This window comes from Harpia harpyja, chromosome Z (genome assembly GCF_026419915.1).
Source record: "Harpia harpyja isolate bHarHar1 chromosome Z, bHarHar1 primary haplotype, whole genome shotgun sequence".
NCBI lineage: Eukaryota > Metazoa > Chordata > Aves > Accipitriformes > Accipitridae > Harpia > Harpia harpyja.
This window is the reverse complement of record NC_068969.1, coordinates 31310932-31327588: the sequence shown is the minus strand read 5'-3', so window position 1 is coordinate 31327588 and position 16657 is coordinate 31310932. Positions and strand designations below refer to the sequence as shown.

Here is a 16657-nt window from a genome sequence, read left to right as displayed (position 1 = left end):
CTAACGAGGAGTCTTTCAGCTCTTACTGAAATGAATGGATACTTTAATACTCAGCAGCTTGCAGAATTGGGCTCTGAAAAGGAAGGAACATATAGCTCACCGGATGGCTGTTTCTGTAATGCCAGATCACAGGAAATATTTCATGCAGGCTCTTTACAATTCATACTTAATCATAATAGCATCCTTTTTCCTGGTTTTTATACTGTGCTGGACCAGTTCGCTTGTTAAAATATATGCAAGATTTGCAGAGAATCAGAAGTTGGTGGTATGAGGCCATTTACAACACACAGCATAGTGCGGCTATAAACACACAGCATTTTGCATGCTGCTCCTTCAGTACCTGCTCACAAATGAATGTGATCATGCAGCTGGAATGCTGGAAATATATGAAGGCTAAAGTACATTTCAGTTTGATGCGAAGCCCTAAGAAGAGTCACTCAACAAGTCATTGAAGGCTTTGGGCTTGTTATGAACCAACTTTCTAGAAGCAACATGATTTCCAGTTCTTTCCTGTGTGCTCTATGCTTTGTCCTTCCTCGCATTGCTGGTTACTAAAAGTGCATTAAACTCAGAGAAAAGTTAGTTAACATTTTTTGTCTAACGAAATATGAAGAAAGATTTTCCTGCCTTTGGATAACATTGATGATATTTTATCCTGCATCTTTCAAAGAGCATTAAAACAATGCATGTCCAGGTTCCTAAACACAGTTGAGGAGTCAGGGTTTAGAAGCACAAAATTATTACTTTCTCTGTATCTGCAATCTTATCTGGTCTCATTGATTTTGGGAATCTTTTTTTTTTTTAAACTCTGCTGTCCATTTTACTTCCACTATTTAAAGAAAAACTTTCTCTCATGTCTAAACATCCATATGTTAACTTTTCTGCTTGCTGTTTACATAGATATGATATTTCATTTAGTGGAAGTGCTACACATATTTAGGAGATCAAAATCGGTTGTCATGTAAGTTTGAGAAAACTGCAGAAAGGCTCAAGCATTCTCTTAGTAGAGCCCATCGTCAGGAAAGGTACAGATTCCTGTGCATAATGCAAAGGACTTGGTACTTAATATTTACTACTATACATCTAATGCTACGATATGCTTTCCTCAAGGCTTAAACATATTGACTTTCTGTTAAAAGGCTTTTAACATAAATTACAAGTGATTAATGAAATACATGGCAAATAGACTATTGCTGAAAATGTAAAGGTGGCTTTTAAATAACATTTTTTTCCTTGATGTAAACTTTAGCTAGACAGTTTCAACCACCACTTATTTTTCTGTGCTTTGATAACTAGAACCCAGTAGGGCAGCATATGGACACGCAGGAACTGAAATAGTTTGTCTTCATTATCTGGTAGACCTGTGCAAGCCTGGAGCCCTCAAGAAAAACCACAAGACTGCACAAACTGGCAACTGCGGGTTTGTCTGTTCTCTATTGATTCTATTTCTGGAAAAAAACATGAACCAATGTGTGAATCATGTGACTACTGAACTGAGCAAGTACCCACCAGCAGATAAAGCTGCTCTGAGACCTTTTGTAGCCTGGTTTTGGTTACTACCTCAAAACCTTTTTCTATTTGTTTCTGAACCATTTGCTTTAACCTTTTTTCTTTGAGGTTAGAGGGTGGAAAACAGCCAGCTAAGATTCCTAAAAAGGGTTTGGAAATTGTAAATGTAATTTCTAGAATTGCTAACAAAATTTACCATTCTGTAATTTTATTTAAATCTGTATAAGAATTTATTTTTTTGTCTCTGGATGGTACAAAGCATTCACATTTCTCTTTAAGCAGAGCTATGTTGAACAAGTAGCAACGGAGAGTGCTTTACAGTTCCAGACACACTGACAAAGGGGCAGAATTATGCAGTTAATTTTCAAAGGACCTTTGAATCATTTTAAGGTAATTTCTGCACAAATTATTCCAATTAGAGTTTTTGAATTCCACAGTGCTGCACTCAAATTTGGAAATGTTTATTAGCAAGTGGTTACTTGCACTCAGAAATGAAATTCTGTTCATGTCATCTGCTCTGCTGCTATATCACAGTGGATCCAGAATGTCAGTTTTCAGTTCAACAAAGTCCTTCCAATAAACAAATATCAAAGAATTATTCTGACAAGAATTGCATAACAATAGATCCTTTAATCCAATATATCCAACTTTGGTTGAAGGCTTTTATGTGTGTGCCACAACTCCCTGCCTGCTTACTCAGAAGTCTTTCTTGAATCCACCATCTTCTACCTCCTGCCCTCATTATTCTAATTCAGCCCGGTTACCCTTTTGGAAATCTCCTGTTTACACTTGTAAAACAGGCACCTCAGTCTTCAACACCCTATTTCTTCCTTTTCTATAGCTTGAAACTGAATTATTCTCTTTCCAATGAAAATGCTTTTGCTCTGATGTTTTCAAGAACTTGAGCCACTAATTACATGCTTAATGTCCCTTTCCTCCTTTCATCTAATTGTACCAAGTACACAAATATTTAAATAAATATGAACATTAATTTTCAATACAAATTCCTTCCAGAATTCCTAGAAAATTATTTATCCTCTGCAATGGCTCTTGCAAAGTTTTCTGACAACCCCACAAGCTTAAGCTCTGATCTTCAAATCACCATCAGCTTTCGATAGCTGTTGGTTTCCTTTAGGTTTTATGACTGCTTCTTCTCACTCAGTCAAAGCCACCTTTGGTAGGCCTTTTTCTCCATCTCGTTGTCTGTCAGTATCACCGTTGTGCCAGTGCTCCCCTCCTTCCACAATGTGGACACTCACCGAAATCTGTGGTGTGAGAGAGGAAATCACCTCTGCCATCTCTACTGAATTCTCCTAATAAGCCTTGTTCTTCCTTTCCATTTAAATAACATGCAAGCAAACTGTTATATATTTCAGTGTCTTATTCAGCGGAATTATTAATTAGCTTTGAAAAATGCATCACTGCAGTGAAAAACCGGATCAGCAAGCATGCAATTCTCATCTATGCAATGCTGCTGGTGGAAGTGATTGATGCTAAATGTGTATTTTGAGGGCACCTGTACAGGGGACAATTAATAGATATAAAATATCCTTAGATCTCTAGAAGATTCTTTCACACAGGTTTTAGTCTTTATTATGCTTTCTCAAAATCCTGTGTCTTGTACCTCTAATTCTGCTCTGAGGGTGGTTCAGGGCTCTGAACAGACAATCAGACAAAAGGCAAAATCCACCCGTGCACAGGAGATAGAAAGGAGAAAAATAATATAGAAAGACAAAGACTGTACTGCCAATTTACATGCGCTTCAAACACCCCTGATTCTCTGCTACTCAGTTAAAATAAAAAATATTTTTACCTCTAAAACTTTTCTCTCACATGTACTGTCCTTAAGGCTGTCACTCAGCAGAAGGAAACACATATGTCTCAAGAGTACTTTTGTGCTTTTCACAATTTTATCAAGGGAAAATATGTTGCACGTTCTCCTGACTTTCCCAGATTTTCAAATGCAGTTTATTCTAGTTTCTTACAAACTTTCAAAGTTCCCTGTTTTTCCAGCTACAATATAATCACTTTCATAAATGAAGGGGCAGGGGGAAAAAAAGCAGAAATGGTTGGTTGATAGAATAATGGGATTATAGATGGATGGAAGAAATGTGTGACTTTTCAGGGTATATATCGGTGTGTGTTTCTGTACTCTAGAAATGTATAAAGATAGTAGAACCACCTACAATTCCACTGCTTTGCAATTTTTTTGGCAATACCAAAAGGAGTAGAGCATTTCTGCTCATTTAAATAAATTCCAAGGTGCTTCTAGCTAGCTGATCATGTCTATTATCACAGAAGTTAGAACAAGTTCAAAATCAAATAGAAAAGCTGACAACCTCTATTCTGTTACCCAGATCATCTCCAAAACGGGTGCTTTTGCAAAAATACACATTCTTCCACAAAACCTAAGTTTGCACATGCAAATACACAGTTGAACATTTAATTGTCACAGAACCCACATAGGGTTTGTCAGAAATTACATAGCCCAGTTAATATCTCAGCACATCCCAAGCATTTTTCTTTCTAACATCGGTCCTGGTAATTGCCATTTTTGTTTCTGAGTATTCTTTCTGGGTGTAAAGATATTATAAGGGAAAATGCAAAGAAATCTAATTTTAAAACTGATTGGCTAAAATACTAATTTTTCTTCCAGAAGTAAGTTCTGTAATTGTCGTGGTTTAACCCCAGCCAGCAACTAAACACCACGCAGCCGCTCACTCACTCCCCCCCACCCAGTGGGATGGGGGAGAAAATCGGGAGAAGAAGCAAAACCCGTGGGTTGAGATAAGAACGGTTTAATAGAACAGAAAAGAAGAAACTAATAATGATAATGATAACACTAATAAAATGACAACAGCAATAATGAAAGGATTGGAATGTACAAATGATACGCAGTGCAATTGCTCACCACCCGCCGACCGACACCCAGCCAGTCCCCCGAGCGGCGAATCCCTGCCCCCCACTTCCCCGTTTCTGTACTGGATGGGACGTCACATGGTATGGAATACACCGTTGGCCAGTTTGGGTCAGGTGCCCTGGCTGTGTCCTGTGCCAACTTCTTGTGCCCCTCCAGCTTTCTCACTGGCTGGGCATGAGAAGCTGAAAAATCCTTGACATTAGTCTAAACACTACTGAGCAACAACTGAAAACATCAGTGTTATCAACATTCTTCGCTCTGAACTCAAAACATAGCACTGTACCAGCTACTAGGAAGACAGTTAACTCTATCCCAGCTGAAACCAGGACATAATTGATGTTCTTTCTATTCATGAGTGTTGCTGAATTTACCCATGTTTCTCTAACTCTGGTTAACAACACAGTTGATGCTGAGCAGTCATGGATTTAAAGTTTATCACAGAGTTCTTTTTTTTTTTTTAATGTTTTTTGTAGGTCTAGGAGGAACTAATGAGAACTACTGAGAGAAACAGCCATAGCCCATGCAGCAGCTGAACAGTACAGACCAAGGTAGTATAGCGGAAACTAATGCTGAAACTGCAAGCAGAAAAATGCTTTTGATATTAGGATAGACAGAAAGTGTTAGCACTGATAAGACAGGGAATGTGGAAAGAGCTGGGTCTCAGTCGAGGCAGACGTGTGCTCTCTGGAAAGAAGAAAACCAAGATATTGCTTCCACAAAGGAGGGTGCCAAGGGGTCTCTTCCTTCCTTTCCTGCACAAAACTAGATAATTCTGATTATCATTTAGGCTTGTCAGGAAATGAGTCGGAGGATGTTTGCTGGTCTCTCCCCTTTTTTTCCATAATAAGAGTCATTGTGGAGTAAGAACAACCTCTCTATTTTGCAGGGTAACAGTGTCTAGCATAATGCAACTCCATAGCTCATAACTTCAAAACACTTTAAATGAGTTTCTAAATATGAAAGTATCATGTGAAAATGAAAAAGAAAGAGGGTAAAGAGCTGTATTTCTAGAAGGTGGACAGAATCAAGAACAAGATTTATTTCTGTGACTAAGCTATAACCAACCACAACATGAGGTGTGTTTTAAAAAACTGGAATGAGCTATCTGAAATCCAGCCTCATCTTCCAAAGGGTATTCTATACAGAGAGTGTACTTCACAGTGCATTTACCTTGAAGATACTGAGTCCAGTTAAGACCATGGTGATTCAGGTTTTGACTTAAATTACAGGAGCCAGTTCAATCCTGTGAGTAGACATCAATCAGCAGATCTGTGTGATTGCCAGAACCGTGCATGAGGATGAGGCACACACTTAGGTTTATAAAGCGTGGCTGAAATTCTACCACCTTAACTTTTATACACTGGGACTATGCAGAAAGATTCAGTACATTTGCAAATCGATTAGATTGTACTCAGCTGTACTTTTTAGATCTTGGGCATTTGGTTGGGAAGTTGTGCTAGTCAGGGAAGGGCCACATCACCTATTCGCACTAGCCAAGGAGCTGATCCAAGTGCTTCCCTTGTAAACTGGTTACGTCTGTCATGTAAATCAGAGACCAAGCTCAGCATCCCAGCATGACACTTTGGGAGATCATTGCTTAGGCTATAAGCACATTTTGGAATGAAGAAGAAAACATAAAACGACATAGAGATGGAAGCAGTTTTCAATCTGCTCTAGAAAAAAAAGGGATCTGGAGCCCACTTCGGCTCCTGTGCTACAGCAGAGCTATGTAGCAAGCCTCAGGCTTTTCTCTTGCTTCAGCTATCTGGCTGATGTGATTTGTAAACTTAGGCACAATCAGTAGGATGATGACTGCTGTGTCTTATTTTAAATGGACAGTTTTCATGTTCAACATGTTTATAAATGAAAGCAATTTTTAATCAGTTCTTTAAAAATAGTACTGCAGAGTATTGGCATCTGTCATGTATTATGAGAACGTATTTGTCAAGCATGCAGAATAACAAATGCTTTCAAGTATTTGACTGTCCATAGGCAATTACAAAAAATCCTAGACCTTTGCAACCTATTGTCAGAGAGTTTAGTAGCAGGAGGTTTGCATCACCATGTTGTAGTGGGGTTAAATAATTTGCACCAGATCAATACCCTGTCAAAGCACTTCAAGGGGGAAGAAAGTGGGTTATTTCAGTGCATCATGAAAGAATTTGAACTGCATTGAAACCTTTAATTTCTTCAGTATAGTATCTAAGCACCTGGAGTAACCTGGTGCTGAACTCGGGGCTCTGGCCACTGCTCTGTGAAGCGTTAAAAAAAGCTTAGATCATTTTAATAATGGTATCTAAGAGCCTGATCACCATAATGCTGCATCAAAGTGGTTGGATTACCTCAGCGCAGTATCAAAGAGCTTATCTAAAGCTTGGGCTGGAGCACACCAGCAGTGACAGCAGCTGCTATATTTTAAACAAATTCTGACTACAAGTTCATTTCCAGCTTTCCTTTCCCTCAATATTTGTAAGAATTTTGTTGTGGTATACAAAAAAAACCCCTAAAACCCATAGTGAGGTGAGTATAGCAGCAATACAATGCTCCTTCAGTCACAGGAGTTAAGCAAAATGCTTTTCAGATGTGACATGTTTCAGAAAGTATAAAGTGACGGATAAGAAACAGAAAGACTATGAGATCCTCTTTTTATTCTCCTTCACTCCCCCACCTCCACCTCTCTGCCTTTCTATTGCCAGCTTTTTATGTCTGCAAAGACTCAAAGTTACAGGAACAGGGGAGTGAAAGAGAAATATTTATGTCAGAGATGTAATACTTGGAGGAATTCAGCACCTAATAAGAGCACCATTTTCTTTGTGAGCTTGTGAAGGGTGAGAAATAACAAGGGCAGTAGCACAACAGCGGCAGTCTCAGGTTAGCAAAGTCCAGACATGAGGATATTCAACCAGCAGCAGAGAGGGAAAACAACAGCTGGCATAAGCCATCATCATATGTCTTGATCTTCACCAGGGACAGGTGGTCAAAGCAACTCCACACCCTTCTCTCCGTACAATGCTTTGGAGCCGGACACACAAGTATCTGGGCCTGGAATGCTGCTTCAATACGCAGTTTCTTAGATCTTTCTGTTTTATTTTTGGAAATGCCCCATTCCCACAATGCCGGACCCTCTCTGGCTTGCAGCGAGATGCTAAGACGTTAGGGCTGGGATGCTCTCCACCTCCGGTGGGAGGGTGTCTCCTAGCAGCCGGCCCTAGAGCAACGTGGATGTCTTCATGCAGTCTGCTCACTTTATCAACCTCAGAGGGGCACGGGGACTGCAGCTGCTGTCGGAGGAGGGGAGGGAGCACAGGATTGTGCTGGGAGACAAATGTGGTCTGGGTGGATGGGGTGGGTGGGAGCCTTAGGATTCCTCCCCAGGACAGCTCTATTTATGGCTGTCACTGTCCAGCCTTCCTGTGGGTCACATTGACACCCACCTCCCCTGGTTAGTGAGCTGTGCACACACATCTGTGCATGTCGTAAGAAAAATCACCAGCCTCACGTAAGGAGTCCCATGAGGCACCCATCTAGCCTCTGCTTGCAAGCACTGCATGCATGGACTCTGCACTTCCACTCTGTTCTCTTCAAGTTTTGAAGCCGAATTGCCCGTGTCGGGCAGGAGCACCAGGGGCAATGGAGGAAATACATGCTTGTATTTTCAAGAACCCAACCCCAAAACCCACTAGAAAAGCATATGTCAAATGGGTAGTGATTCATTCTCCCGGTGAATTAGGATCAACTGTTCTCCAAAGGCCACAAAAAGACAGGCTGTCCTGGACATACTGGCAAGAGGTGGTTCTCCGCTGGCTTGTGCAGGCATGCATGGTATCACTTAACAGGAATCACTGTGATTTACAAATGAGGAACAACAGATTTTGGAAACTATAATTGTGGTTATTGGGCAATGTTTTCTAGCCCATAGCTCAAAACTTGACACTTACCAGCTTTAATAAGGTTGTGTAATCCACCAAGAAGAGAAGAAAAACCTTGCCTGCAGACCCATGTGTGGTGCTTCACATGTGAGCTGCAAACGGCAGCCGGGTGCCCAGAGGACTTTTGGACTTTGTGCCAGCAGGGACCATTTTCCATCTTAATGCAGAGCAAAACACTAGGGTGAAAATCCTGGCTGTGCTGCAGTAAGTAGACGTTTTAACGCTGACGACAGTGGGACCGGGTCACGCTCACAAATTGTTTAATAAAGGTCAAAGAAACAGGATATGAACACAGAAAATGTTACAGTTGGAGGGGGCAGAAAGCCAGTCTGCTTTCTCTGCTTGGCTTTGGTAGATTTGTCTTCCCTGGTGTTTGACAAAGAAAGAAGCATAATAAAGTGAGAGGAATAATATGTTCAAACCCATAAAGTTTAATTCATAGGTTTAAAAGGCATGTTTTGGATGAAAGCCTCAGCTGCTTTAACACAGATCCAGTAAATGGGAATTTGTTCTTGCTCCCAATGCTTCCAACCAAATATTGTTCTTATTAAAACGTATGTGTCTACTTATGGTTGTGGTAACGCGTTTCATTTTTTAAGATGAAAATCCGGTGCTTGAAACAAACTGTGCTAATGTATGTCTAAATATTAAGAGATACTTAGATGGATAGATTATATAGAAAATTCTGTTTAGACAGCCACAGTAACTCTTTCAGAGATGTCAGGAGCTCATTACTGGTTTTCCATTTTCAGAGATGAAGAAAGAGAGGCACAACAATTATGCACAGTTAAGATGAACAGTAAAATCACAAACAGAATTTAGGTATGCTAAATCATAGTATCTAGATCACTTGCCAGACCACATAAGCTGTTAGCAGAAATCACCACTATCTATTTTCATGTGTTGCTGTAATGATGGATTACTAATCATTATACTTTATTTTACAGTAAAAATATTAGAATGCCTATATAGGAATAAGGTTGTGGTATCAAAATCAAAGCATCTGTTCAGGCCTTATGAGATCCGCATTTAAAAAGTCTATCAGTCAGTTTTGATACTTCTGAAAGGACCTCCTCCATGCCTCACAGCACAGGTACCTGTGCAGGTAAGACCATGAACGTAAACACAATTACCCTTGGTCAGCAAAAATATCAGGGACAGATCCTTGGAGGATGAGATAACTTGGTAGCTGAGTTGCATATGGACAACCTCTCATTGTGTACTTGCTTGAGATAGCTGGACCCAGCTTCTTCAGAAGACATGTGCCTGGGTTAACGTTGTGCTCTGCCAGGGGTGGTTGGTCACACTGATGGCTGAACTTCCATACTAGATCTGGATCCTGCATAGAGGAGCCTGTGACTCTTTCTGTAACCATACATGTAGACATACCAACTGTCAAGTCATGTGCAGATCAGGAAGTGCTTTTTTTTCTGACATTTCCAAATGGCATTCAAGAGTGTATGGAAGGTATGAATCTTCAAATACGGGAAACAAAATTCAAGAAGAGGTCAAAGCCATGTACTGTTTAGATAAAATCAAATCTTTTCCACTTTGTGACACCCTTCTAATCTCATTAATACTAGTTCTATAAAGTAAAATATATGTATTGGCAAAAAATGTAGTGTCAAACAGCAAATACACTGTAGAAAATGTGTGAATTCCTATGGACATACTAAAAGTTCAAAGTACACAATGCAAGTTATTTATTCAGCTCCACTTGTGAATTGCCACAAGGAGAGCGGGGAAAGTAACTATGCCTGCCCTCTCCTCTTCCACCCTTCCTGAAGACCCTAGCCACCCTCTATCTGCATCTCCACTGAAACCACAAACTATTCTGCTCCAGTGGAACTCTGTGTTTCTGCTCCTTGCAGCAGACAAAATATTTAGCAAGGAGTAAGCCAAGACCCTCAAACTAATTGTACTTGAACCCAAACCTCAAGATGCACAATGTTAATTTATGGTTAATTCCACTAAGCGTTTTCCAATCCCACAACGCTGTTTCAGTAGCCAAGACTAACTTCACTTTATTGGGAATGCCCACTGAAGACATCTGCAGAGATTAATTTCTCAAGACAGTTGGACCTGACTGGAGATAGAGTGCTTGTTTGAAAGTGTTTCTGATAGAGGACAGAGATGACAAATTTGGGTTGCTGTTAACAGAAATAGGAATGAGGAGTCTACTAAAATGCTTCTAGTCATGGCCAAGGGCATGATTTAATTTGCATAAGAAACTTTCTTAGGGTACATACAGGTGGATGTAGTATGAGAGTGGTGGGGCAAGAGTTCGTTAGTAGATAGAGTCTTGTGCCATTCAGTCTTCTGGAATATACATAAAAAAGGAGGACACAGACCCTTTTTTGTTGTTTCAGCTTTAATAGCCTTGCTCTAGGCTGAATTCTGTTTTCCTTTACACTGGCAAAATCTGAAGAGACTCCATCAAAGCAAAATAAATCACAGCCATATAAAATAGAGGTGACTTTAGAAGCCAGTCCAGTTTATTATAAGGAACCAAGCCAAGAAACAGTAGTTCTTGAAATAAAAGCAGCAAGGTAGCAATCCATATTCCCAACCACTTCACAAGGAACTAAACCAAGTATTTCATGATGTTTTGCACAACGGAGGTGTCAAAATACAGCTTTCAGAGAAAGATTTTTAAAATCCTTTGAAAGTGCTTTCAAAGCCAATGCTTCTAAAATTTCCCCCTCCGCCTTCCCAAAAGGCTTTTTGGTGGATTCTTCTGTCATGGAGGAATGTTGCTCTTCCTTCTACTGCAGCAGCAAATATGGGATTATTACCTTATAAATGGCTTACTGGACAAACTACAGGATGACCAGGTTGACTTGTAGGTCTTTGACTTGCTATTCGCTCTGCAGTAACTTTAGGAAAACCTTTACCACCCAAATTAAGACGTGAATGCTCTCACACAAAGTCATTCCTTCTTTAAGAAGGATACCAAGATCACAAGTACATATTATCAGATGGGCCAGCAAAGAACTATTACCTGATTTACTTCTGAGTGGTCTCCTTGCTTACCATTTAGGGACCAAGTAGCTGGAAGATCTTAGAGCCATGAGGGAAACCCAGACAAAATAACAGGTAGAGAGCCAAATGTCAGTGAGATGATTGTGTTGCTTAACATGAGTTAACAGTTCATGCTTTGCACCAAGGACTTAGCCTAAATGCATTATTTAGCCACTAATGTAAAGAAAGCCGTTCAGAGCAAATTAATCCTCACCGTGTTCTTCCGCTACTGAATAATAGCAGTGTTTGGGAGGTAGCACTGAGGGGACTCCACAGGACTATGTGCACTATTCCCATAGCAGAACGAGAAGTTTATCTGCTGCTTTCGGTGCTGCACAAAGAAATTCAAGAAATACTGTGTATCCAGGCCTTCCCCCAAACCAAATAAAAGCACTAGATTACTTAAATAATTGAAAATATTATTTGTTGAAGAAATTATAACAAGAGAAGTAAAGATAGTTGCTATGTTTAATTGTCTCCTACTGTTTTTAATAGAATCTTAATAAGTAAATGACCTTTAAAAATCGGGGAATCAAGTGCAACACTTCCATAACTCATGACTTTAAAAAGAAAAGGAAGTCATTTTTCAAGACTATAAAAAATATATAATACAGCCATCATAGAGCAGTGGAAGATCTTTAGATATAAGAGGGAAGGGGAGGCAGAATTAGCCAACAATAATATTATGATTAATGAAACAGTAACTGGGAAAATTAATTTTATTCCCCTCCCACTCTCCATATTGAGTTTACAGCCTGTGCCATTTTTCCACACATTTACATTCTTCCTAATACAGTTGTTACCTGACTCACTTTAGAAATGAGTTGGTGAAGGGCTGAAAAAGTTAGGAGCCTCAAATATATCACACCTAGTCTTTCAAATATTACTTAAATATTATTTATCTTTTTTAAAATTCTAATTTAATGACTAATCTTTTTAAAAAAACGTAGATCTTCCTGTATGGTGTTGCTCATTTAAGAATTAAAGTTAGGCTACACTTGGAATGTCACTTAATATTTATAATGGTGCTTCTTTTTGACTGTTAATTGATGCATTAATGTATAAATAACTTTTTTTTTTTCTTCTCAATGGCTTTCTAAAGCAGCTCACAATGCCCCACAGACTGGTCCTCCTACAATTTGATCAAGCCTGCTCCAGGAGACAAAGCTCAGTGGATAAACAAAAAAGAAGGAAAATGATTAGAATGTGTGTTATACACTCACTTACCTGGATAAAGTGATTGCAAAGTGGACAAAAAAATACTACAGAATGAGAATAGTCATACTTTGAACGTAATTTCTACAAGTCTGAATAAACTTTCCCAAAGTGAAATGCACTGTAGAAACAGATTCTTAGGAAACCAGTATTAAAATTGTTGTGATCTTATAATTTCATATGGTCTACTCTCCTACTCACTCCATATTCTTGTATATAGTTTAGCAACAACTATACAATGCCTGCATATGTCTTGTTAACTCTTTGCATGCCAGCATATATGCACTAAAGCCCTTGAACTGGAATTAATGAAAAAGGTAGAGTAAATATAGGATCTAAATAATTTATCACAAATAGCACACCCCTTGCAATGCTGCTACTTTTGGTTGCATTTCTTTCAGCTGGGTAAGGAGCAGCTTTTGGATAGACTCCTGTAGAGCCCTGCTGTAGCTGCCTGCATGCACATGAAGCTGAGCCAGATGGGGCCTGATCAAGACCTCCCTGAAACCTCAGATACTGTAGGCACAAAAAAACGAGTTTTGGCTGAATACATGATGATTATTAACCCACAGAAACTGGATGAGTTGAAAGCCACATCACCACCGTTCATCGGACAGATGTGCAATAGGAAACCAAACAGCCATTGGAAAAGTCATGTAAATAATCCCAGAACAGGGCAAGACTGGCATGTGCTCTGGGACAGAAACCCCAGCTGCTGTGCTGGATAATCCTGACCCTTTTTCTTGTTTCTCCCTGGCCCACTGAGTCACCGTTCAACGGCCAGTGGAACAGCTCCAGCACAGCCTGATGAGTGCATTGTTCCCTCCTACCGCAAATTGCCTATAATGTGACAGTTCGGCTACCCTCATGAGAGATACGGGTTGGAAACCTCAGAGGCTGAGAAATTAATTGAATCTGGGTCTCCCATATGTTGAGCGAGGGCTCTAATCACTGAGCTTTTGTGTAATGGAGAGCCTACCGCCTCGTCTTCTATTTGTACTTCTTAAGCAATTAGCGAACCTCTTTTCTGTTGTGGGTTTTGCTTGTTTTGTTTGTTGTTTTTTGTTTTTAAAAGAAAAGGCATCATTATATCCCTTCAGGAAAAGTTTTTGGACTGTAACAGAGGGAACATCTAGCTGGTAGCTCTGATAAAGGCTTCTACATCCCAGGATGGAGCCACTTTGAGGACACCCCTCTGTCGTCCCTGTCTTGGCTACACTTAAGCATGTCCCCTCTCATTTTTCAGTCTTTCCTACCTGTCTGATGTACTGAAGGGAATTTCAAGGCCAGCCTGATCTTAGGGAGAAGATATTGTACTGGAAACTAGTAGACCTGAATTCTGTTCCCAGCCTCTCTACCAGTTTGCTGAGCTGCTTGGGCAAGTTATTATCTATCTCTTTGCTTATCCTTTGCATGGTTTTTGTTTTTCAGTGTTAATCCAGACAATATAAATTTCATATTGTATGAGTCCTAAAAAATGCGCTTAATTTTTACTTGACCTTCCATGTGATGGTTTAATTCAAATAATAACTATTGATAATGATTAATTAGGCTTTTGAACAAAAGCATATTTGTCATAAATCTGCAAGTGAGAATGGTCAGGTTTTCCTATCCCTTCATGCTTGGGAACAGGAGATCACAGTTTTTTACAGTCTTAGCAGTATTCTGTTTGAAAAGATCTATGTCCATGGTTGAAAATCTGGCACTGAGTACTCATCTCAGCTTCCTAAATATGTGATATGTTTATATGGAGTGGTTTTTTGTGCATTTTAAGATCTTGGTCATGAAATTTGAATATGAAATGCATCTCTGAAGATTTGTGAGAATTGTGAGTAGCAGTTACATCCAATATTTCAATTTTTTGTCTGGTCTCTACAAATAAAGCTTAAATCAAGGAAGAAAGGTAAAAGTCACAAGACTACTACTTTTCTAAGCACTTTCACATCTTCGTGTCTCATCCAAAAGACAACACACCATTGTAAGGAGTAGATGCTAAACTTTCAGAATGTTTTACAGATTCAGAGGTAAGAAATTAATTTGTCCCAATTGAAATATGATTTATGAATGGGGTAATATTTCTTACATTAGTAACAGTGGTTAAAGGCTCTGAAGCTGGACTTTCAAGGGACAATTTATGGTATCCTAACACAAACCAGAATGAAACACCAAATGAAAAAATGTGGAAAGTATGAGGTACAGCAGCAGTATAAAACACATCAGGATTTTCATAAACATAAAGGGACTTTTTGCAATAAAATACTATTGTTTTGTCAAACATAAACTAAAAGCATGTCAGAGTGTCTTCCTGGACAAATTTATTTCAATCCTGATACTGTTCCTCTACAATCTAGGAAATGTCAACATGGCAACTCGGATTAACAACATGTCAATATACCAGATACCTTTGTAAGAAGGTGTTTGGTGGTATCTTGAAATCAGTAATTCTAGCCTTGATTATATGCAAAAATGCAAAACAGAGAAAAGAAAGTGGCACTTGGAGTATTTTGCTGTTGATGCCATTGATTTCACGCTTCTACCCATAGATCAGTTCTTAAATATGGATGCACGAATACACCACGTTTTCCCCTTGGTGGTTTGAAGGTTTCACTCTTCACTAAGCTAACTGCTGAAAGAGAAAACATGTAAATCAGGAAGGAAGAAGAAGGGAATTTGAGAGCCACCACTATAAAACTAACATTACACACAGTAATTGCATGTTGTGATATGGTTTCATGTTAATTGTGATGATACTGGATGAAGAAATTCAACCTTAAATTTTTCTCAAAAGTTTTCTCAAGTCACAGCCAGAACTAGTTTTTGGATGACCACTGTGTATTGTAGTCAACTTAGGCTGTCAAATACAGATTTAAAAGATGAGAAACACATTTGACTCATTCCTCTGTCTGCACAGCTGACACACAGTTCCTCCACGAAGTACATGGAGTACCTGGAACTGGGCTGGAGCACGTTGCTCCAGGAATGGGTGCACACTGTACCCGCTCTTGATACAGTTCTGCTCCCATCCTTTCTAAAAATACCAGTAGTCCACAGGGAGATGGAGCAAAGAAAATTTCTTTTCCCTGTCATCCTTTTTCCCTGTTTTCTCCTTGCCTCAGTGATTTATTGTAGATTTTATTACACGTTAAAATATGACTTCAATGCAAACTTTAAAGCAAGCCCTTTACAGTTACAAAGCTTAGCTGTTAACAACAGGCGTGGGAAGCTAAACTCTCAGCAGCTTTCTCCATTGCCCTTTACACAAGACAAACTGTAAAATGATACGATCCAATAACAAACGAAGAACCGATCCCAGCGGCCGGAGCACAGACACGGCTTTCCGTTCTGTAATGTGTGCGTGAAAGGAGAACATGGTTAAAAAACTTGGCGGTGGCGAGTTACAGGAATAGCTGGCGCTTCCAGGAATGAGAGCATTCCTAATAAATCTGTGGACAGTGCATTTACCACAACAACAGCAGGTTTTCTTACATTCATGTTACAGAACATCGGAATATGCTTTTTATTGAACTTCCATAAACCTCGCTGGTGGAACAGGACCGCCAGACAGCGAGACAGCACTCTCAAACATCACCTTGGAAAAGCTACCGAAGGGATATTTGTGTGTTTAGGGCACACCGTGCTTCCACTTGCCAAATGTAATTTTGTTAAAGGATTTGAGGACTGCAAAAATATAGTCTCTAATGACATGGCCATGCGCTTGCTACCTTCCAAAACTAACAGTACCTGCAGAGAATCCTAATTTCCTCCTAGCCCTGCTTTACTTTCCTGATTGTAGTAAAAACATACAATCCGAATGGGAAGGGTTTTTTTTTTTTCACTGCTCATTTACCAGTTTTTATAATCTTCTTGTGGATTAACACTAAGTCTAGCATGCAAAAGTATCTTTCCACAGGATGTAATCTGCTTAAAGACTGAATGGTTTTGGCCTATGGCAAGGGTTGAAAAGATAGTACAGTCTTTCTCAGGCTCTCACATCTGGCTTGTACTTATGGAAAAAAAAATAAACAAGAAGAAAAAAAATCCCAGAAGACTAGCTGCCTTATTT

At 39.5% G+C, this 16657-nt stretch overlaps 1 long non-coding RNA gene across 1 annotated transcript; it reads left to right on the top strand.

Moving 5' to 3' along the window:
- The first annotated feature begins 1534 nt into the window (after positions 1-1534).
- Positions 1535-7753, top strand: LOC128137128 (uncharacterized). Its single transcript, XR_008233563.1, has 3 exons — positions 1535-1899; positions 4903-4977; positions 5659-7753. It is a non-coding gene; the product is annotated as an uncharacterized LOC128137128 (long non-coding RNA).
- The last annotated feature ends 8904 nt before the right edge of the window (positions 7754-16657 follow it).